The sequence below is a fragment of the Lepus europaeus genome, chromosome 5 (assembly GCF_033115175.1).
Source record: "Lepus europaeus isolate LE1 chromosome 5, mLepTim1.pri, whole genome shotgun sequence".
Classification (NCBI taxonomy): domain Eukaryota; kingdom Metazoa; phylum Chordata; class Mammalia; order Lagomorpha; family Leporidae; genus Lepus; species Lepus europaeus.
The window spans coordinates 103307367-103331007 of record NC_084831.1 but is presented as its reverse complement, the minus strand read 5'-3'; the positions used below and the strand labels follow the sequence as shown (position 1 = coordinate 103331007).

At 47.7% G+C, this 23641-nt stretch overlaps 1 pseudogene; it reads left to right on the top strand.

Moving 5' to 3' along the window:
* Positions 1-4745: 4745 nt before the first annotated feature.
* Positions 4746-5140, top strand: LOC133760887 (calmodulin-like; annotated as a pseudogene).
* Positions 5141-23641: the final 18501 nt, after the last annotated feature.

The following is a 23641-nucleotide window of genomic DNA, read 5'->3' as shown; positions in this document are numbered from 1 at the left end:
GATATGAATGTTATAAACTTTGAATTAACAAATATATATACCCATACAACCACCACTACAATCAAGATTCAGAATGTGGGGCAGCATTTGACAAGTCCCCATCTTATACTGGAATGCCTGGGTTTGAGTTCTAGGTCTGCATCTGATTCCAGGGTCCTGCTAACAGGAAATGGGATACAACAGATGATGGCTCACGTAGTTGGTTCCCTGGCATCCATGTGGAAGACTTGGTTGAGCTCCTGGCTCCTGGCTTGGGCCTGATCTGGCCTCAGCCTTTTTGGACAGTAAGCCAGATGTTAGGAGTTTCTCTGTGTCTATCATGTCTCTCTCTGTCTCTCTCTGTCTCTCTCCTCTAAATAAATAAATAAATAAATAAATAAATAACTTTTTAAAAAATAAAATGTCCATCATTTCAAGAGCTTCCTGCTGCCATTCTTCAGTCAATCCCCAGGCAACCACTGATCTGCTTTCTCTCATTATAAATTAGTTTTGCTTTTTTCTAGAATTTTAAATTAATGGATTTATGCAATATGTATAATGTTCTGTCGCTGCAGCTTACTAGGCCAATCCACTGCCTGTGGCGCTGGCACCCGCGTTCTAGTCTGGTTGGGGCGCCGGTTCTGTCCCGGTTGCTCCTTATCCAGTCCAGCTCCCTGCTGTGGCCCAGGAGGGCAGTGGAGGATGGCCCAAGTGCTTGGGCCCTGCACCCGCATGGGAGACCAGGAGGAAGCACCTGGCTCCTGGCTTCGGATCGGCGCAGCACGCCGACCATAGCGGCCATTGGGGGGTGAACCAACGGAAGGAAGACCTTTCTCTCTGTCTCTCTCTCTCACTGACTAACTCTGCCTGTCAAAAAAAAAAAGAAAAAAGAAAAAGAAATGTATCCATATGATTGCACATGTCAGTAGCTTGTTCCTTTTTGTTGCAGAGTATCATCACACAACATGATCCATCATAGTTTATTTATCCATTCACCTGCAGAGGTATATTTTTTTGTTTTTGCTTTTGTTTATGTTTTTTGCTGGTATGTGTAGAGCCATCATGAACAATCTTTTTTTTTTTTTTTTTTTTTTTTGACAGATAGAGTTAGACAGTGAGAGAGAGAGAGAGAAAGATCTTCCTTCTGTTGGTTCACCCCCCAAATGGCCACTATGGCCAGTGCGCTGCACCGATCCGGAGCCAGGAGCTTCTTCCTGGTCTCCCACGCGGGTGCAGGGTCACAATCATTTGGGCCATCCTCCACTGCCTTCCCGGGCCACAGCAGAGAGCTGGACTGGAAGAGGAGCAACCGAGACTAGAACCCGGTGCCCATATGGAATGCCAGAGCCACAGGTGGAGGATTAACCAAGTGAGCCTTGGCGCCGGCCCCCTTCATCATGAATATTCTTATAGAGGTCTTTGTATGAGTCTACATTTTTATTTCTAGAGTAGATATTCAGAAATGGGATTCCTAGGTCACACATAAATGTATGTTTAGTTTTATTTGAAGCTACCAAACTATTTCCCAACTACTTATACCACTTTCAATTCCCATCAACAATGGACTTCAATTACTTTGCATCTTCTCCAGAATTTAGCTTAGTTTAGTTTTTAACCATTCAAGCCTTGTAGTGGTACACATCAGTGTTTTCATTTGCATTTCTCCAGTGGTTACTAATGTTAAGTAATAATGTTAAGTAATGTTACAAACTTTTTAGTGTGCTTGTCATGTGTGTGTCTTCTTCGGTGATTTGTTCAAATCTTTTGCCCACTTTAAAGCTGGATGTCTCTTTCTTACTATTGAGTCTTCGGAATTCTTTATATAGTCTTATTAAAAGTCCTTTGTTGGATATGTTACAGGGAAATATTTTCTCCCAGGCTGTAGTTTGTCTTTTCATTCTCTTAACATTACCTTTTGCTAAGATCAAGAGCTTTAAATTTTGGTGATATCTGATTTTCCAACTTTTTATTTATTTATTTTTATTATTTAAGACCTTTATTAGCAGGTGCTTGCAGTTTGTTGACTTTTTTGAAAAAATCAAGTTGTAAACTTTTATTACAAATTAAAAATGAAGTTCTTAAAAATCTCAACTTGACCAGATATGAAACAATTTAAAAACCTTTAAAGGTGTATTGAGAAAAACCAGGCTTTTTTAAAAAACACGTTTGTCATTACCAAAAAGAGACATCTTTAGGTAAAAATAATAAAAACCCCATGCTGCATAGATAATGCAGATAGTTCTAGTAATCTGGTCAATGGGCAAAAAGCAAGCACTTAAGGTCTTCAGCTCCAATTTATTTGTTTTTTAAAGATTTTATTTATTTGAGTGGTAGAGAGGGAGAGAAAGAGAGAAACGTCTTCCACCCTCTGGTTCACTCCCCAATGGCCACAATGGCTAGAGCTGAGCCAATCAGAAGCCAAGAGCCAAGAGATTTTTCTGGGTCTCCCACATGGGTGCAGAGACCCAAGCACTTGGGCCATCCTCCACTGCTTTCCCAGTCAATTAGCGGAGAGCTGGTTCAGAAGATGAGCAGCTGGACATGAACAGGTGCCCATATGGGATGCTGGCGCCGTAGGTGAAGGCTTAGCCTACCGAGCCAAAGTGCTGGCTAAATTTTCCAACTATTTAAATAGTTCATCCTTTTGCATCATGAACATGGTATATCTCTCCATTTATTTAGATATTTGATTTCTTTCATAAGCATTTTAAAGTTTTAAGCATACAGATCATATTCTAGTTTGTTTATACCTTGTTTTTTAATTTTTGGGGAGCCATTATGAATAGTATTATTTCTTTTATTTACTTATTTATTTGCTGTTTTATTATATTTTTGAGTGAAATAAAATTGTACATATTTTTGGGGTTCAATGGGCTGTTTTGGACAGGTCATTGATCATCTCATAATGATCAAAGTAGAATAAGTAGCATATCCATGACCTCAGACATCTATCATTTCTTTGTGGTGAAAATATTAAAAATTATCTCTTCTATTTTGAAATACAGAATGAGTTATGTTATATTATGTTAACTCTAATCATCCTGCTATGCAATAGAACACTGGAACAGATTCCTCCTCCCTAGCTGTAACATCATATCCACTGACTAATCTCTTCCGATTCCCCATTATCTACTGCTTCCTCCCCTTTCCACTCTCTAGTAACCACTAATTTATCCTGAACTTCTGTGAAATCAAATTTTTTTAGATTCCACATATGAGTGAGATATTGGATTTGTCATTTTGTGCCTGAATTATTTCACTTAACATAATGTCCTCTAGGTTCAGTCATATTGTCATGAATGACATCTTCAGTCATAAGGCATGTTTACCACATTCCTTTATCTGTTCTTCTGTTGGCAGATCCTTAAATTGTTCCATAGCTCACTTATTATGAATAGTGCTGCCATAAACTTGGAGTGCAGAAGTCTCTTCAACAGACCACTTTTTTTTTTTTTTTTGGACAGGCAGTTAGACAGTGAGAGAGAGAGAGAGACAGAGAGAAAGGTCTTCCTTCCGTTGATTCACCTCCCAAATGGCCACTATGGCACGCTGCACTGATCCAAAGCCAGGAACCAGGTGCTTCCTCCTGGTCTCCCACGCAGGTGCAGGGCCCAAGCACTTGGGCCATCCTCCACTGCCTTCCCGGGCCACAACAGAGAGCTGGACTGGAAGAGGAGCAACTGGGACAGAACCGGTGCCCCGACCAGAACTAGAACCCGGGGCACCGGCACCGCAGGCGGAGGATTAGCCTAGTGAGCCAAGGTGCCGGCCCTGATACTCTTTCATAGGAACCAGGGATGGGGACCCCAGGAGCCTGTGTCAGATGACACAAAGCACTTAACTATCAGGTCAGGTGGTATGAGAGGCAGAGAAGGTGTCAGAGCAAACAAAAGTTGAAGATCGGGCAGTCACTGTAAGCAGAGAAAGCTATGTGAGAAGGTGACTTAGTAGTAGAGCACGCAAGTAGTCATTCTGATCTAGGAGAAACAGGGAGGAGGCGAAGGGTCAGTATCACAGTCCATGAGCATGCAATCTGCTTGTATTCCACCTCTTTTCTATCCTTGAATGGCTAATGCCTTCTTTCCCAAGAGATAATTAAAAGTCTAAAAAGTTTAATGGTGAATTCTACTAAATCATTATTTATTTTTAGATCGATTTATTTTTTGGAAAGAGTGACAGAGAGAGAGAGAGGGAGGGAGGGAGGGGTGGGACAGAGAGAGACAAAGAACCTTCCATCTGTTGGTTCACTCTCTAAATGGTTGCAATAGTCGGGGCTGGGCTTGGCCAAAGCCAGGGGCCAGGAGTGCATCCTGATCTCCCATATGGGTGACAGGGGCCCTTCCACTGTCTTCCCAGGAGTATTATCAGGAAGCTGGATTGGAAGCAGAGTAGCCAGGACTTGAACTGGCACTCCGACATGGGATGCAGACATTGCAAGAGGTGGTTCAACCTGATGTACCACACATCGATTCCTCCACTGAGCATTGAAAGAATAACAGTACAACAATACGTTTTCTCAGGAAATAAAGAAGAAACCTACTATAAATAAAGAAAATCCACTGGTTCACTCCCTAAATTAAATGGCTGCAACGGCTGGAGCCGAGCTGGTCTAGGAGCCAGGAGCTTCTTCCAGGTCCCTCACATGGGTGCAGAGGTCCAAGCACTTGGGCCATCCTCTGTTGCTTTCCCAGAGCAGCCAGAACTTGACCAGGCCCATATGGGATGCTGACGCTGCAGGCTGAGCCACATTGCCAGCCCCTAAAGAAGCTTTTCCACTATCTGACAAGGATGTTGCCGCAACTCTCACAACAAAGGAATTAGGAACTGTGATGAGGTCTCCTGGGAAGATTCCCACAGAAGCAGAGTCACAGGACATGATTAGAGAATGTGGTAATGGCACAATGGACTTCCCTGAACTTCTGACAATGACAGGAAGGAAAACGAAAGACGCAGACATTGAAGAAGACACCAGAGAAGTGTTCCGTGTGTTTGATAAGGACAGCAATGGCTCCATGAGTGCAGCAGAGCTTCGCCATGTGATGACAAACCTGGGAGGGAGTGACCAGGTGAAGAGGTTGATGAAATGCTTGGGGAAGCAGACACTGATGGTGATGGTCAAGTACGCTACAAAGAGTTTTCACTGACCATGACAGCAAAGTGAAGACATTGTACAGAATGTGTTAAATTCCTTTATTTGCCTTTCCTTTGTAACCCATCTGTAAATGGTTTGCCCCTACTGGCAAAAAAAAAAAAAAAAAAAAAAAAAAATTACAGTGATTAGAACTTCATTCCTCTGTGTTTTCTTCCTTATCTTGCTGTCATTGTCCTGAAACCTTATTTTAGAAATTGACCAACTACCATGTTGCATGTGGCTTACTCTGGATAAATCTAAGCCCTTCTACACATCTGAACTTAGATGGAGCTAAATGCGACGAACATCTGGGTTATGCCCTTATAAACATAGTTTTCTTTAGGGAGTGTCAGCATGTTGTTGTTGAAGTGTGGAGCTGACTACGGATAGGCAACAACGGATAATCAACAACATGTACTTAAAAGTTGCACTATTGCAAGATGTGTGTATTATCCAGGAACTTTTACACTTTTTTTTTTTATATTGTTGTTCCTATACTGGAAAAAGCCTGTTTTATTGCTATTGGTTTTTTTTTTCTTTTTTTTATTTGTATTTAAATTTTTTTTTTTTTTTTGGACAGGCAGAGTGGACAGTGAGAGACAGAGACAGAGAGAAAGGTCTTCCTTTTGCCGTTGGTTCACCCTCCAATGGCCGCCGCGGTAGCGCGCTGCGGCCGGCGCACCGCGCTGATCCGATGGCAGGAGCCAGGTGTTTATCCTGGTCTCCCATGGGGTGCAGGGCCCAAGGGCTTGGGCCATCCTCCACTGCACTCCCTGGCCACAGCAGAGAGCTGGCCTGGAAGAGGGGCAACCGGGACAGGATCGGTGCCCCGACCGGGACTAGAACCCGGTGTGCCGGCGCCGCTAGGCGGAGGATTAGCCTATTGAGCCGCGGCGCCGGCCACTATTGGTTTTTTAACCTTTGTTTAACCACTTAAAGAAAATCTGCTTCTGGCACAGTTTGCCTCAAATCTATTCCCCATTGTGTATTTGTTTTCCAATAAAAATTACAATTAAATAAATTTTTTAAAAAGCCTAATGAGTACAAGAAGAAAATTACATAACTATATTTCTAATTAATACAGGTGAAAAAGCCCTTAACTAAATCTATAGCAGCTATAATTCATGGAAGAGTAAAAATAAAAATGCGAATCATTAGATTGTTCTTGGTTTCTTCTTTTGTGTGTGTGTGTACTTGACCTAGCATTGAGATTCATACTTTCACATGTCTTCATGTTGGTAGCTCATCCTTTGACTTCTAGTGCAGGAGTCCCTTACGCATTTCTTGCAGGGCCAGCCTGATGATGATAAAATTCATCCGTTTTTGCTGTCTAGTTGTGTGGCATCCAGCTGGAACTGTGGGGTGCTCACCAGTTGCTGTGGATCATGCGAGGATAGAGCAGCCCTGTGGGTCCAGGTGGGTGTGGCACACTGTGCCTCACTGTGGGATGGGGTGCCTGCCAGTGTCTGAGGGCCACATGGGGGCCAGTCTGCACCAGTACGCCCAGACAGAGCACCTTCCAGGACCTGAAGATTACACAGGCAACTCCACGGACCGACCTGGTCTGGGAGATTTGCCCAGCTCCTTCCTGGGGCTGAGGGTGTATTCATATAGGGCAAAATGGCTGCTGTCGAGGACTCCATGATGAGCTGATCTGAAAACAACCCGCTCAGCTGCTCCTTGGGGTCAGAGCAGGTTGCCTGGGCTGCCCGGCTGCTTCACAGGGAGTCTCAGCTGGTGGCTCACTGCTTCCTGGGGTTGTGGGTGAATGGGCAGGGCTGCTTCCCTGGGCCTCTGGGAGCTGAGCTGCTTAGAGCTGATTGTCCAGCCGCTTTCCAGGGCTGAGGGTGCACAGGCAGGGCCACTTGGCTGTTTAGGGAGTAACAGGAGGATGCTCTGGGCTACCCACTTTTTCTCTTGGGCTTATGCAGGTCAAACTGTTTAGTGTAAGCTTCCTGCCTAGGTTTATCCCGGGGCCATGGAGGGTTCCCAAAGCAGGATCTGTGGAGCTGCTGGGAGCCACTGTTTCACAGGACCCTGATGACTGGGATCTCAGGACGGCTCTCTACAGCAAAAAACTGGGCAGGGGAAGATACGACATGGTCTAGACTCTTTCTTTGGGGCAATGCAGTGGTGGAGTACCTGGTGGTGCCCCCAAATGGGTACAAGGCCTGCAAGGGACCCAGGGTTCTCCCACAGTAAACGCTCCGGCATCTGTGGTCTGAAGGGAAATTCCACGGGCTGTCTTTGGACCATTTCCCTGCCAAGTGGAGTTCTTTTGGTTCAGGGTTTATCTCAAGACACGCAACAGCTGCTGCTGTGTGCTTGCTTTTTTTTTTTTTTTTAAAGATTTATTTATTTATTTGAAAAGTAGAGTTACAGGGAAGCATAGAGAGAGAGAGAGAGAGAGAGAGAGAAGTCGAGAAGTCTTCCATCTGCTGGTTCACTCCCCAGATGGCTGCAATGGCCAGAATTGAGCCAATTTGAAGCCAGGAACCAGGAGCTTCTTCAGGGTCTCCCACACGGGTGCAAGGGCCCAAGGACTTGGGCCATCTTCTACTGATTTCCCAGGCCATAGCAGAGAGCTGGATTAGGAGAGGAGCAGCAGGGACCTGAGCCGGTGCCCATATGGGATGCCAGCACGAAGGCGGCAGCTTTACCTGCTATGCCACAGCACCGGCTCCACTTCTCTTCTTTATAAGGCTATCCTGTCTTTGTGTGTTCTGCAAAGTCTAGTCCTCTATTCACTTTACTGGCTCACTGCACAGTGGGTGAGATTTTCTTCCATGCTGTGCTGCCCAGGGTTGGGGCAGTTCCCTGCCCCTATTTAATGGGGTTTCAGAAGCTTAATCCAAGTGTACTGGCATGGGACCAGGGGCCTGGCAGTGGGTTTCACCATGGCAAATCTGGCACTGGGCCGCGTACTGAAACCTGGACTTAATGTTTTCTCTCTCCCCCAAGCAGGAGGTGTCTCTCTCTATCCATACTGTGCTGCTTTGAGTTGAGCAGCAGCGATACAGGCAACTCTTTCTTCCCTCCCTTTTTAAATGGATTTTTTCAGGTTACTATGCAAACAACCAGGCACTGTGGTCTTTCATCCTGCTCCCCTAGCTCTTGTAAATACATGAATGAATAGCTGTTCAAATTGGTGTCTCTATGGGGACACAATCAGTGGAGGATCTTACACAGCTGCCATCTGGCTCTACCCGGATCAAATAGTATTATTTTAAATTTAACTTTCCAACTGACAATTGCTAGCATATAGAAATACAGTTGATATTTCTGCTTTTGACATTGTGTCTTTTAACCTTTGTGAATTAGCTTTTTTTATTTAAAAATTGTTAAGAGGTTTTTTTAAAAAATATTTATTTGTTTTGAAATCAGAGTTACAGAGATAGAAGGAGAGACAGAGAGCCATCTTCCATCTGTTGGTTCACACCCTTGGTGGCCACAATGGCTATCAATGGGCCAGGCCAAAGTTAGGAGCCAGGAGATTCCTCCAGGTCTCCCACGTGAGTGGCAGGGGCCCAAATACTTGGAACATCCTCCACTGCTTTCCTTAGGCCATTAGCAGGGAGTTGGATGGGAAGTGGAGCTTGGATAGGAAGTGGATGGAACTGGACACAGACCAGTTCCCACATGGGATGCTGGTGTCACAGGCAGCATATTTACCTATTAAATCACAATGCCGGCCCCAAGAGTTTTGTTTTGTTTTTTACAAGATTTATTTATGTATTTTAAAGCAGAGAGAGTGAAAGAGAGAGCAAGCACGAGCTTCCATATGCTGATTTACTCCTCAAATGGCCAGAATGGCTGGGTCTGGACCAGGTCAAATCCAGGAGCCTGGAACACCATCTGGATCTCCTACATGGGTGGCAGAGATCCAAGCACTTGGGCCATCTTCTACTGCTTTCCCAGTTCCATCAGCAGGGAGTTGGATCGGAAGTGGAGCAACGGGGACTTGAACCAGCACCAATATGGGAAGCCAGAGTTGCAGGCAGAGGCTTAACCCACTGTGCCATAACACTGGACCCTATTTAAAAATGTTAATTAGTTAATTAATTTGAGATGTAGAGGGCCAGAGAGGAGGAGGTAGAGGAGGATGGAGGATGGGGCAGGGAGAGAGAGAGAGAGAGAGAGAGAGAGAGAGAGAGAGAGAGAGAGAGAGAGAACTCCTATTTACTGGTTAACTCCCCAAATGCCTGTGAGGGCTGAGCTGGGGCCAAACCAGGAGCTGGGAACATAATCCAGGTCTCCCACATGGGTGGCAGACACCCAATTACTTTATGCATCACCTCTGCCTCTCACATCTGCACTGACAGGAAGCTGGATTCAGGAATCTGAGTTACAAACCCAACCCAGGCACTTGGATATGGGATGTGGTTGTCCACTCCCTAAAATCACATTTCGGTGTTTTTTTAAAGATTTCTTTGGATTTTCCATGTAGAAATTTATGTCATCTGGAAATAGGAAGAGTTCTATATCTCCCTTTACAACCTATGTGTTTTTTATTTATTGTCCTTACTTTATTGCACTGGCTAGGACTTCCAGTGCAATGTTACATGAGTGGTGAGAGTGGACATGCTTGCCTTATTTCCGGTCTTATACGAGGAGTATTTATCCTTTCACCATTTAGTATGATGTTAGTTCCAGGTCTGTTGTGGATGCCCTTTTTCAGGTTAAGGCAGTTCTTCTCTACTCCTTGTTTCTGAGAGTTTTTTTGTTTGTTTTACTATTCATGTATGACACAGCATTACTCAGCACTACCACATGGCACACACTTTTTGAGGGAGTGAAGATATAAATACAAAACAAGATGGGCACTTCCTCAGGAGCCTGGTCTCCAAGCAAGGAAATCAAAGCACAGGTAGACTAGCAGGTGCTGCCATGGCTCTGGGTGGAGGAAGCCAGAAAGAGCACCTGGGCCAGTGCCGCGGCTCAATAGGCTAATCCTCCGCCTGCGGCGCCAGCACACCGGGTTCTAGTCCCGGTCGGGGCGCCGGATTCTGTCCCAGTTGCGCCTCTTCCAGGCCAGCTCTCTGCTATGGCCCGGGAGTGCAGTGGAGGATGGCCCAAGTGCTTGGGCCCTGCACCCCATGGGAGATCAGGAGAAGCACCTGGCTCCTGCCTTCGGATCAGCGCGCCGGCCGTGGGGGCCATTGGAGGGTGAACCAACGGCAAAGGAAGATCTTTCTCTCTGTCTCTCTCTCTCACTGTCCACTCTGCCTGTCAAAAAAAAAAAAAAAGCACCTGGATGGGGCCAGGGAAGTGAGGGCAGTGGGAGCACTCTCTGAGGGGCTGACACTGGAAGCAACTGCCTCACTGCAGAATCAGCTGCAAACAAACCAATCAGGATCGCCCTCTTCCAGGTGGCCCTCGCGCTCCACAGTCTGAGCCCAGAGCTTGTCTTGAGGTATCATGGCCCTGTAAGGCAGGCCCACTGACACTTCAGTCTGGGTAATTTTGTGCTGTGGGTTTGTCTTTGCATCCATGGCCTCTACCTGCTGAATGCCAGGGCACTGGTCATGGGAAATCAGCACAGAAGGTTCTAGAAGGAGTAGAATCCACATAACTGGTGCCTTGGCACATGGGTGCTCAACATACACTAAATGAGCACTCCACTGCACCTTTGGGGCGCCACCCTCTGGGGTCTTGTCCTCCAGAGCTCTGCACTGCTCACTAGGTCCCAGGGAACCCAAGTGAGATGTGGCAGCATCATGGCCACCCCACGGAGCTCTGAACCAAGAGCTGCCAGCTCCCTGGATCCTTCAGTGGGGATAACAAGGCCGCGTGGCAGGGTTGCTGCGAGAAGTGAAGGAGGAAGCCACTGTATACACACAGTGCTGGGGGGTGGGGGGGCTAGGCACTGGCTCCTAGGATGTAGCACACAAGAGCAATCTTAGCAGAACTCCCTCCCACTCCTTGCCAATAAGCTGCCCCCTAAAGTGTACCTGCTGACATGGATGTGGGCTGCCACTGCTCTTGTCACAGATGTGTGGAGCGCACCAGGCCAGGAACAGATGCATCAGCCGCCCAAACAGCTCATCCTTGCAGAGGCCCAGGGCTGTGCCATGCCAAGGACTACCACCTCCCAAGCAGTTCCCTGAACCTGTGGGACTCACAGGGCCAGCACCTAGGGCTTGGCCAGCCCTGGCCGGGCCACCTCCAACACACAGAGGCACGTGTGCAAGTGGGTTGGGGGGAGAACGCTACCTGTATTCTGTGGTTCTCTATGCAGGCAGATCAGCAGATCTGGAAATGGCTTCTGAAAGTAGCAGGAAGAGCCTTCAATCTTCACCTTCATCCTTCCTAGTCCACAGGGGAAAGCTTGTGGACCTGGGCGGGGGGGCTCAGGTGGCAGGAGCTGCAGGATCTCGCCTCTGGATGTTGGCTTTTTGATGGCAGATTCGTCTCCCACATTCCCAAGTGTCCCGTAGAGGTTTTCCCAAGTCCAAAGGAAGGGGTGGCCCAGCAGGGCACCGAGTCGATCCTTCGGGTCTTTCCCAGGGCAGAGCCGGTGAGGAGTGAGGTCCTTGCTTTCCTCATCTGGAGAAAGGCGAATCGGGCCACTATTACCTTTAGCCTTCGGCGCCATGAGAGATGTCCGTTCGGCTTCCTTACCTCAGAATCTCTCCCGGCCCCCTGGGCTTCTCCAGCCCCCTCATGCTCTGATCCTTAGCCGCTGGCGAACGGCTCTCTTAACAATGCATTAGGATCTGCGGCAGCTGCAGGTCCTGGCACGTGCACCCCCCACAACACGTGAAGCTCCGGAACTACCTTCAGTGTAGAGATAGAACCTTCCAGAAAAGCTCATCCCCCTGGGCTTCCACAGCTTCCCGTCTGCGCATGTCCAGGAACTCCTCCGGAGTCGGCTCACTGGGGGCGACACAGGAACGGGGACGGCGGGTGCAGCTCTCCCCGCTACAAAACATCGCAGAGTCGCTGCTCTCCCGCCGACGGTCCCCTGTTTTTCCCCGCGGGCTGCCTTCCCCGGAAGCACTCATGGCCACCTCGGGGCTCCCGCGGAGCCACACTTAGATGCCCCCTTCCGACGCGGCAGCAATTCTGTAGGCTTTGTCGGGAACGGTGTTGATCCTGTGCAGAGTTGTCAGCGTGAACTCTAGGGGCGGTGAAATTGCGCTCCAGCTCCGTGAAGGGCCAGGAACGCAGCCAGGGCATTGTGGTCACTGGGCGTCGCTGTCGTGACGAGGTCCCCACCAGCTGTGCTGGCCCCGTTGCGGCACACACAGCAGCTGGGCTCCCCGGCTCACACCGAGCTCCACACCGCCCGTCCAGGCCACCTCGAGGTGCCCGTGTTGCCGAGGCATCTGCACCAACCCCGGGTGGCCGCTTCTCCACCGCCAGGATCGGGGGCGTCCTGCGCCTCAAGCCGCCTCTCTTCTCCACGGGCTTGTCAGGGCGGCTCGGGAGCCGGAGTGGATGTCCGCCCGCATCTCGCCGAGGAGAGCCCGCACGGCGTCCACGTGGCGGTTCTCAGAGCCGTCCGCGACCCCGGTGCCCCCCACGCCACCCCAAGCTACTTCTGCTCGTCCTTAGTCTTTAGACTGTAGTTCACTTGGGCGCCCCCTTTCCAGCGAGGCCTTGACTGTCACGCCCGGCGGCTGCCGTGGGAATCACACTCGTTGACATCTGCTCCCTTGGCCAGACGTCTGGGCGCCTTCACGTTCCCCTCAAACCCCGCCAGGACGAAGGCCATGGTCCCGTTCCTCTTCCTCAGGCGAGGGTCGGCCGGGGGATGGTGTCCAGGGTGACCTCCGTGTTGGTCGGCATTGTGGAGCAGTGCAAGGACGTCCAGCCGCGCGACTCCTCCTGGAAGCAGCCATTTCCCTCCCTCCACCTTTTTTTTTTTTTTTGCAAAAATCATTGATGGATGCTGCATTTTGTCCAACGCTTTTTCTGTATCAGAGGATAATGATCGTGGTATGGTAGATTACATTGATGTGATATGATACTGGTATGGTAGATTACATTGACTTTTCTTTTGAATTCTAAAATAAATACGTATATATTTCATAAACCACATTGTTAGGGTAGTTTTAAGTTCACAGCAAAATTGAGTGGAAAGTTTACTCTTTCCCCTCCAGCTCCCCTGGACCCCACACACATAATGTCTCCCACACCAGCATCCCATACCAGTATGGTACACTTACTTGTTACAATGGATAACACATCATTAACCCAAGTCCATAGTTTATATTAGGGCTTTGTGTTGTACATCCTTGGTATTTTGATGAATAACATGTATCACCCTTTTCACTGTGCTAAGATTTTCTATATTATATCTATTCAGCCCTCTCCCCACCCCCACCCTAGAAACTCATCTTTTTTTACTGCTTCCATAGTTTTGCCTCATCCAGAATGTCATAAAGTGGAATCATACAGCCTGTGGCCCTTTGCAGTTGCCTTTTTTAAAAAATTTATTTTATTTATTTGAAAGACAAAGTTACTTGCCGGCGCCGTGGCTCACTAGGCCTACCAATGGCCTACCGCGGCGGCCATTGGAGGGTGAACCAACGGCAAAAGGAAGACCTTTCTCTGTCTCTCTCTCTCTCACTGTCCACTCTGAGAGAGGTCCTCCATCCGATGGTTCACTCCCCAGATGGCCACAACGGCTGGAGCTGCACCGATCTGAAGCCAAGAGACAAGAGCTTCTTCTGGGTGCAGGGGCCCAAGATTTTGGGCCATCTTCTACTGTTTCCCAGGCCATAGCAGAGAGCCGGATCGGAAGAGGAGCAGCCGGGACTAGAACCGGCGCCCATATGGGATGCCAGCAGCACTGCAGGCCAGAGCGTTAACCTGCTGTGCGACAGTGCCAGCCCCTGCAGTTGACTTTTAAGACTTAATAGCTCATTTCTTCCTCCTCCCCCTCCCCCTCCCCCTCCCCCTCCCCCTCCCCCTCCCTCTCCTTCTCCTTCTCCTTCTCCTTCTCCTTCTTCTTCTTCCAGGCAGAGTGGATAGTGAGAGAGAGAGACAGAAAGAAAGGTCTTCCTTTGCCGTTGGTTCTCCCTCCAATGGCCGCTGCGGCCGGCACACCACGGTGATCCGAACCCAGGAGCCAGGTGCTTCTCCTGGTCTCCCATGGGGTGCAGGGCCCAAGCACTTGGGCCATCCTCCACTGCACTCCCTGGCCATAGCAGAGAGCTGGCCTGGAAGAGGGGCAACCAGGACAGAATCCGGCTCCCCGACTGGGACTAGAACCCGGTGTGCTGGCGCCGCAGGCGGAGGATTAGCCTATTGAGCCGCGACGCCGGCCAATAGCCCATTTCTTTAGAGTGCTGAATGATCTTCCACTGTGTGGGACTAACAGAGTTTATGTATCCATTCGTCTACTGAAGGACATCTTAATTGCTGCCAATTTTTTTGGAAATTATTAATAAAGCTGCTATACGCATCTGTGTGCAGGCTTTTGTGAGGACATAATCTTTCAACTCATTTGTGTAGATGCTAAGGAGGAAAATGGCTGGCTTGTATTAATAACAGTATGCTTAATTTTGTAAGAAAGTGCCAAACTGTCTTTCAAAGAGGTTGAACCATTTTGCTTCCCACTAATAATGACCGAGAGTTCCCTTTGCTTCACAATCACCAGCATTTGGCCTTGCGAATCTTTTGGATTTTAATCATTCTAACAGGTGTGTAATGGTCTTGATGTAGACAGGAAGGTGGCTATAAGGAGGAGCTGAGGTTGCCTGCACTGCAGCCCCGCCTACACTGCTCAACCCCCACCCCCCCTTCCATGCGCTGCCCAATCTCTCCTGCCCCAAACTCCACCCCCTTTGAATATTCAGTTAAGCCCTACAGCAGACACCACCTCTGTGCTCACACTCATTCCTGAGCGTGTGCTTTTGCTTTGCATATAAATAAATCTTGCTTCTCTGCTCCCTTTTACCCATGTCTCATCCTTGAATTCCTGTGTGCGGTGAAGATAAGAACGTAGCGCCAGCCACCCCACAATATCAGTGGTGAACTAGCCAGGAGCCTGGGACATGGCCAGTGAGTCCTCCCCCCCCCCCATCTCTCCCCTCCCTTGAGCTTGAGGGTGTTGGTTTCTTTCTGCCTTTCTCTCCTTCTTCACTTCATTCTCACCCACTGCAGCCCAACTCCTCAGCTGAAGGTGGGAATATCAACAGTGGACACCATGCAGATCAGACGCCTGGGAGTGCTTCATGAAGGTGTTCGAGAGTGGCTGGGACTTGCCCCCAAGTCATGCAGTGCCCAGAGGGTCTGCTTGTTTCTATCACTGACCTCTCTTTCACTTACGCTTCCTAAACCTCCACAGTTTTTGCTCCTTCAGAACAAATGCCCCATTGCACGTTTTGTCACCCCTGCCAATGCAATATTGGTTCCCTATGCAAATAAATTCTGTAACCCTCCAACCCCAGAGTACCCTTACTGTCTCAGTGGAAAAAGCTTTGGCACATGGCCAACCTCATGTTCCTGGCTCTAACACCTGCACAACCCTGACACCACACCCCCACTTACTTTGGGGTTCTGTTTCCTTCACCATTTGTTACAATGTTATGATCTCCTATGTGAAACAAAGAACAAGGGGTCTTGGAATGTGATTGGCAGGCGCTGTATCCATATTGTTTGAAAAAAAGGCCCTCTATCCTCCCTTCAATTGATAACATTCAAGAGTATTTTAGGCCCGCGCCGTGGTTTAACAGGCTAATCCTCCGCCTTAGGGCGCTGGCACACCGGGTTCTAATCCCGGTCAGGGCGCCGGATTCCGTCCCGGTTGCCCCTCTTCCAGGCCAGCTCTCTGCTACGGCCCGGGAAGGCAGTGGAGGATGGCCCAAGTGCTTGGGCCCTGCACCCGCATGGGAGACCAGGAGAAGCACCTGGCTCCTGGCTTCGGATCAGCGCGATGCACCGGCCACAGTGGCCATTGGAGGGTGAACCAATGGCAAAAAGGAAGACCTTTCTCTCTCTCTCTCTCTCTCTCTCTCTCTCTCACTATCCACTCTGCCTGTCAAAAAAAAAAAAAAAAAAAGAGTATTTTAGTGATCATATTGGACCACTGCTGGCTGGACCTGAAGATCTAACCACCTTACCCAGTGTGGGAAAGAAAAGTTCAAAACCAGCTCATATGATAGCAGTCAGTGCAACCAGCACCCCGCAACCTCAGGACCAACCCAGAGTGTGCCCAACCACGAATGAGAAGCCAGGAAAGAATGTTTTTGGTGTGGGAAACTGGGACTTTGGCACAAGCAATGTCCCCACCTGAGAAGTCCTCCTGGGCCCTGCCACCAAAGTAAACAAGAGGGACACTGGAAATGGGATTGCCCTCAGCTCCTAAGGGAGAGGAGGACTTCCAGTTCCTTTGTGTCATTATTTAAGGAATAATGGGGCCTGGGAACTCTGGTGGATCTCACAACCCATACAACCATCACTTTCCTGGAGCCTTAGGTGACCCTGTATATCACAGGTAAGGATATCAATTCTCTAACTGGTACAGGAGTTACTTACTCTGTTCTCAATTTCCATTTGAGACTCCTATCCTCAAAGAATTGTGTCATCACAGTTGTGCTTGGTGACAATGGCCCTTCCTTTGCTTCTAAATTAACTCAGCAGATAACCACTCTGGGAATCTCTTACCATCTCCATGCCTCTTGGAGGCCCCAATCCTCTGGCAACATAGAGAGGCAAGGACTCTGGTCAAGCTATGCCAAGAGACCGCAGCATCCTGGTTCAAGGGGTGGGCCTTGTGGCACAGAAGGTTAAGCTGTGCTTGTGATGTCCCCATGCCATCTAGAAGTGCCAGTTCATGTCCCAGCACCTCTGCTTCTAATCCTGTGTCCTGATAATGTATCCTGGGAGGTAGTGGATGATGGCTCAAGTGTTAGGCCCATGCACCTACATGGGAGACCTGGATGGAGATCCAGTCTCCTGCTTTTGTCTTGGTTATTTTGGACATTTGAAGAGTGAACCAGATGGAAGATTGATATTCTCTCTCTCTCTCTCTCTCTCTCTCTCTCTCTTTCTTTCAAGAAGATAAAAATAAAACCATTTTTAAAAAAAAGAATTCCTGGTTCATGCCATTGCCCATTGCCATTGTTAGGGTGAGTGCAGCATCTAAGTGTACCTAAGAGCTTCGCTCTGTTGAGATGTTACATGGGAGACTCTTCCTCACCTCCAGCATCCTCTTTGATTCAAATACCCAAGATCAAATAAAACATATTTTTGCAATTTTTTAAGGACTTATTTATTTGAAAGTCAGAGTTACACAGAGAGAGGAGAGGCAGAGAGAGAGAGGTCTTCCATCCAGTGGTTCACTCCTCAGATGGCCGCAACAGCCAGAGTTGAGCCAATCTGAAGCCAGGAGCCAGGAGCTTCTTCCGGGTCTCCCACGTGGGTGCTGGGGCCCAAGGACTTGGGCCATCATCTTCTACTGCTATCCCAGGCCACAGCAGGGAGCTGAATCAGAAGAGGAGCAGCCGGGACCAGAACTGGCGCCCATAAGGGATGCCGGTGCTTCAGGCCAGGGCATTAACCCACTGTGCCACAGCGCCGGCCCCGATATTTTCAATTTAGGTCGTTTGCAAAAGGCTCTACCAGAATTTCAAGATTCTCCTGGTCTCAGGTTCCAAAAATCAATCACTCCAAGATATCTGCATTTGATGTAAACTTGGAGAGAGGGATTCCCTTCTGACCATTTGCAGCCTAAATGGAAAGGACCCTAACAGGTGCTACTTTCAATTCCTATTGCAGTTAGATTACAGGGAATTTCTATCTGGATACATCTGACAATAATTAAACCTCAGGGCTGGCACTGTGCTGTAGTGGGTAAAGCCACCACCTGCAAGTGCCAGTATCCCATATGGGCACCGGTTCGAGTCCTGGCTACTCCGCTTCCAACCCAGCTCTCTGCTATGACCTGGGAAAGCAGTAGAAGATGGTCCAAGACCTTGGGCCCCTGCACCCACATGGAAGACCCAGAAGAAGCTCCTGGCTTTGTTCTGGCCAAGCCCTGGCCATTGCAGCCATCTGGGGAGTAAACCAGCATATGGAAGACCTCTCTCTCTGTCTCTACCTCTCTCTGTAACTCTGCCTTTCAAATAAATAAATAAATCTTTGAAAACAAAAGAATTAAACCTCTATGCCTTGAGTCTTCATAGGCATACCAAGAAGATAATTTTGCCTTCTTTTGTGAGCAATTGAGAGCCTAAATTTTGGGGCTGGCATTGTGGCATAGTGGTTGAAGCCACTGGCTGAGACACCAGCATCCCATATGGGTGTCAGTTCATGTCCTAGCTGCTCCACTTCTGATCCAGCTCTCCTCTAACGGCCTGGGAAAAGCAGCAGAAGATGTCCCAAGTGTTTGGGCCCTTGCCACCCATGCGGGCAACCTGGATGATGCTCTTGGCTCCTGGCTTTGGCCTGGCTCAGCCCTGTCTATTGTGGCTATCTGGGGAGTGGACCAGCATATGGAATATCACTCTCTCTCTCTCTGTCTCTCCCTCTCTCTCTGTAACTTTGACTTTCAAATAAATAAATCTTTAAAAAAGAGAGAACTTCAATTTTATCTTCAAAAGGCTAAAAGATACACAAAATGTTTGCTTTTGCCATAAACTTCTCTCTAGAGAGACAGAGAGACATTAAGACTGTTGCATGTCCCAACTGATATGCTTTTCCTGCCTTTTCTGCAGTTTTTCTTAGGAAAATGCTATTGGCAGGAAAATCCCCTAATAAACTTTTTCATCATAATGACAGAAGGAGAAAATCTTTCTACAGACTATGAAATTGCCTTAAGAAACCTGTCTGTTGCCTTGGGTGACTTGGCCAGACTGCTGTCCAGACTTCAGAGCAACTACAAGATTCTTTAGATGTATTAGCTAAAGTGTCATGGACAGCCGACTGGCTCGACATTCCCTCCTGGCAGAATAAGACAGAGTATGTGCAATGATTAATATAACCTGCTGCACTTATTTTAACAAGAGTAGGTTTGCAGAAAAAGGTGTCAAAAGGCTTTATGATCATGCCAAGTGGTTCCATGATTTTGGTAAGGGAAGTCACTGAGCTTCTGCCATCTCCCTTCTCCAACATGGTTCTTACTTTTGGTCTATACATATTCATCCTAATTGCCAAATGTGTCTCTTACAGGATTCAACAGTTTCATGTAAAAATGATGGTCATGCATGGATTGTAGTCATCTCCAATGACTGCAATCACCCTTACCTCCATGAATGGAAACGAAATCATCTAGCAAGGGATTTTTGTTCCCTGGCTAGGCAGGTACCACACCCTGACACAGCATGAACAAGTTACAAAAGACGGATCTTCCTCTCTCTATATCTCGTAAAGATTAAGGTATGAAAATCTGTGGGTGTTGGGAAGAGACGATGTAGCAGGGAGGTAGCTAAAAAGGAGCAGCTGATTCTGCCAGCGCCTCTCTGAAGCCTAGCTTGCATGGCAGCCCTGCCTGTACCGCCCAACAGCCCTCCCCCAGCCCGGCTTCCATGTGCTACCCAAACCCCATGGCCCAAACTCCACCCCTTTGAATATTCAATTAAACTCCCTCCAGACACCATCACCTATGCCTCCAGATCATGTAAAAGGACAACCCTGAATTTTGTTGAGTTCTCTCTTGAGCATGCTCACACTCCTTCCTGAGTGTGTAGTTCCACTTTTTGTGTAAATTAATCCTGCTTCTCTGCTGACCTTTGCCTATGTCTTGTCTTTGAATTCCTCTGCATTGAAGACAAGAGCTGCACCCAGCCACCCAAAAACATTGCCATTTTTTTTAAGTCCCTTTATGGATCACCTTTTCTTTTTTTTTTTTTTTTTCTTTTTGACAGGCAGAGTGGATAGTGAGAGAGAGAGAGAGAGACAGAGAGAAAGGTTTTCCTTTTTGCCGTTGGTTCACCCTCCAATGGCCGCTGCGGCCGGTGCATCGCGCTGATCCGAAGCCAGGAGCCAGGTGCTTCTCCTGGGCTCCCATGCGGGTGCAGGGCCCAAGGACTTGGGCCATCCTCCACTGCACTCCCGGGCCATAGCAGAGAGCTGGCCTGGAAGAGGGGCAACCGGGACAGGATCGGTGCCCCGACCGGGACTAGAACCTGGTGTGCCTGCGCCACAAGGTGGAGGATTAGCCTGTTAAGCCACGGCGCCGGCCAGATCACCTTTTCATATGCTTATTTGCCATCATTTTTGGTCAAATGTCTACTTAGATCTTTTTCCCTTTTTAAAATCAGTTTGTTTCTTTTCTTACTGTTGAATTTTAAGAGTTTTCTCATACAGGGGAGAAACTCGTATTTTGGATAACGCTCCTCTATCAGATATGTCTTTAGCAAATGTTTTCTCCCAGTCTCTGACTTGTCATCTCATACTCCTTCCTTCCTTCCTTCTTTCCTTCCTTCCTTCCTTCCTTTCTTTCTCTCTTTCTTTTTTGACAGGCAGAGTTAGACAGTGAGAGAGACAGACAGAGAGAGACAGAGAGAAAGGTCTTCCTTTCATTGGTTCACTCCCCAAATGGCCGCTGCGGCCGGTGCACTGCGCTGATCCGAAGCCAGGAGCCAGGTGCTTCTCCTGGTCTCCCATGTGGGTGCAGGGCCCAAGGACTTGGGCCATCCTCCACTGCCCTCCCGGGCCACAGCAGAGAGCTGGACTAGAAGAGGAGCAACCGGGACAGAATCCGGCACCCCAACCGGGACTAGAACCCTGAGTGCCGGCGCCACAGGCGGAGGATTAGCCTAGTGAGCCGCGGTGCCGGCCTTTTTTTTTTTTTTTTTTTTTTTTTTAAGATTTATTTCTTTATTTGAAAGTCAGAGTTACAGAGGTAGAGAGAGAGAGATCTTCCATCCACTGGTTCACTCCTCAAATGGCCTCAATGGCCAGGACTAGGCCAGGCTGAAGCCAGGAGCCAGGAGTTTCTACCAGGTTTCCCACATGGGTAGCAGGGGTCCAAGCATCTGGGTCATCCTCTGCTACTTTCCCCAGGCAATTAGCCGGGAGCTGGATTGGAAGTGGAGCAGACGGGACACAAACCTGTGCCCATATGGGATGCTGGCACTGCAGGCAGTAGCTTTACTCGCTACGCCACAACACTGGCCGCTTCTTAAACTCTGGCAGTACCTTTTGCCTAGTGGAAGCTTTTACTCTTAGTTAAATCCAACTTACCATTTTTTCTTTCATGGATTAAGTCTTTGGTATCATTAAACTTAAGGTCATCTTTTTCTATGTTATTTTCTTCTAATGTCATTTTCTTCTATGTTACCTTCCAACAAGTGTATAGGTTTCTGTTTTATATATAGGTCTGTAGTTCACTTTAAGTTAATTTCTGTAAAGTTTGTGGAGTCTGTGCCCAAATTTATTTTTGTACGTGTTTATGTCCAGTTTATTCCAATACCATTTTTTGAAAATCCTATCCTTTTCCGTTGAATTGCCTATGTTTATTTGTCAGAGATTAGTTGACTGTATGAGTATTTTTGTTGATATATGTATTGATTTTTTGCTAATTGTCTCAGTCTTGCATTTCTGGTCATGGTATGTTATTCTTTTTATATATTGTTTATTGGAGAGGCAGAGAGTAGGGATGGACAGAGAGAGACAGAGAGAGAGGGCTCCCGTCTACTGGTTCACTCTCCAAGTGCTTGCAATAGCCCTCTTGCTGGAGGCTGAAGCTGGGATACAGAAACTCAGTCCGGGTCTTCTGTGTAGGCGGCAGGAACCCAATCACGTGTGCCATCCCTGCTGCCTTCCAGAGTCTGCATTAGCAGGAAGTAGGAATTGGCACTGTGATATGGGACACAGGTGTCTTCATTGCTAGGCCAAATGCTTGCCTCTATGTTTATATTATATATTGTGAATTCAACTTTCCAACATCTGTTGGGGGTTTTTGCATGAAGTCTATTGATCTGCAGTTCTCTCTCTCTCTCTCTCTCTCTCTGTGTGTGTGTGTGTGTCTCCCTCTCTCATTCTTCTTTCTTTTGTAGTATCTTTGGTTTTGGTATCAAGATAGTGATAATCTTCTAAAATGAGTTGGAAAATGTTACCTTTTTTCCTGTTTTCTGGAGAGGTACTTATTTTTTACAATTTTATTTGAAAGGCAGATTTACAGAGAGAAAAGGAAAGAAAGAAAGAGATCTTCCATCTGCTGGCTCATTTCCTCAAATGGCTACAAACAGCTGGGGCTGGGCCAGGCCAAAGCCAGGAGACAGGAGCTTCCTCCGGGTTTCCCAAGTGAGTGGAAGGGGCCCAAGGATTTGAGCCATCTTCTGCTGTTTTCCTAGGCACATTTGCAGGGAGCTGGGTCAGAAGTGGAGCTTCTGGGACTCGAACTGGCGTCTGTAGTATGCAAGCACTGCAGATGGTGGCTTAATTCGCTGCACCATGGACCGGCCCCAAGCTACTGCTTTTTAAAAAAAATAAAGTGGGGCCAACACTGTGGCACAGCTGGTAAAGCTGCTGCTTGCAGCGCTGGCATCGCCTATGGGCACCGGATCAATTTTGGCTGCTCTACTTCCAATCCAGCTCTCTGCTAATGCGCCTGGGGAAACACAGGAAGATGGCCCAAGTTCTTAGGCCTCTGCATTCACATGGGAGACCTGGAGAATCTCCGGGCTTCTGGCTTTAGATCGGCTCAGCTCCGGCCATTGTGGCCATTCGGGGAGTGAACCATTGGACAGAAGACCTCTCTCTCTTTCTGCCTCTGCCTCTCTGTAACTCTGCCTTCTAAATACATAAATAAATCTTTAAAATATATAAATAAAATATCATAGCAGATATTTCAAGTTTTGAAAATCCTGCCTGTTAGAAGTAGAGGCACTTCCAACTACAAAAGGAGGTTGACTGACCACTGTCAAACTTCTGTCCTGTTGAATTTTTAAAATTTAGATAATCTTGAGAGATACTAACAACTTCTTGGACTTTTGATAAATCATTTTTGTTATCTAATACCATAATTCCATAGAATTCAGATTTATAATTTGTAAAGGCCTAATGCATTTCAAAAACTTCCTAATCTACATGCATGCTTCAGAAGAACTAGTTTAAGAAAAGATTTCTTCATGAAAGCATGAATTGATGGCTCTTACTGTAATGAAAATAATGGAACAGGTGTTGTGGCCCAACAAGTGAAACCACCTCTTTGGGATGCCTGTATTCCATATGGAATGCGTGGAATCAAATCCTACCTCTGCTTCCAGCCCAGCTTCCTAATAATGCACACTTTGCAAGGCAGCAGATGATGGTTCCAGTGCTTGGGTCCCTGCCAACATGGCAAATCCAGATGGAATTACTGGCTCCTGTCTTTGGCCTAACCCAGGCCCAGCTGTTGACTGTTGAGGGCATTTGAGGAGTAAACCAGCAGATGGACTCTCTCTCTCTCTCTCTCTCTCTCTCTCTCTATTTCAAATAAATAAAAGTAAATAAGGGGGCTGGTGCTGTGGCATAGTAGGTAAAGTCGCCATCCACAGTGCTGGCATCCATATGGGCGCCAGTTCGAGTCCTGGCTGCTCCTCTTCTGATCCAGCTCTCTGCTATGGCCTGGGAAAGCAGAGAAAGAAGGCCCAA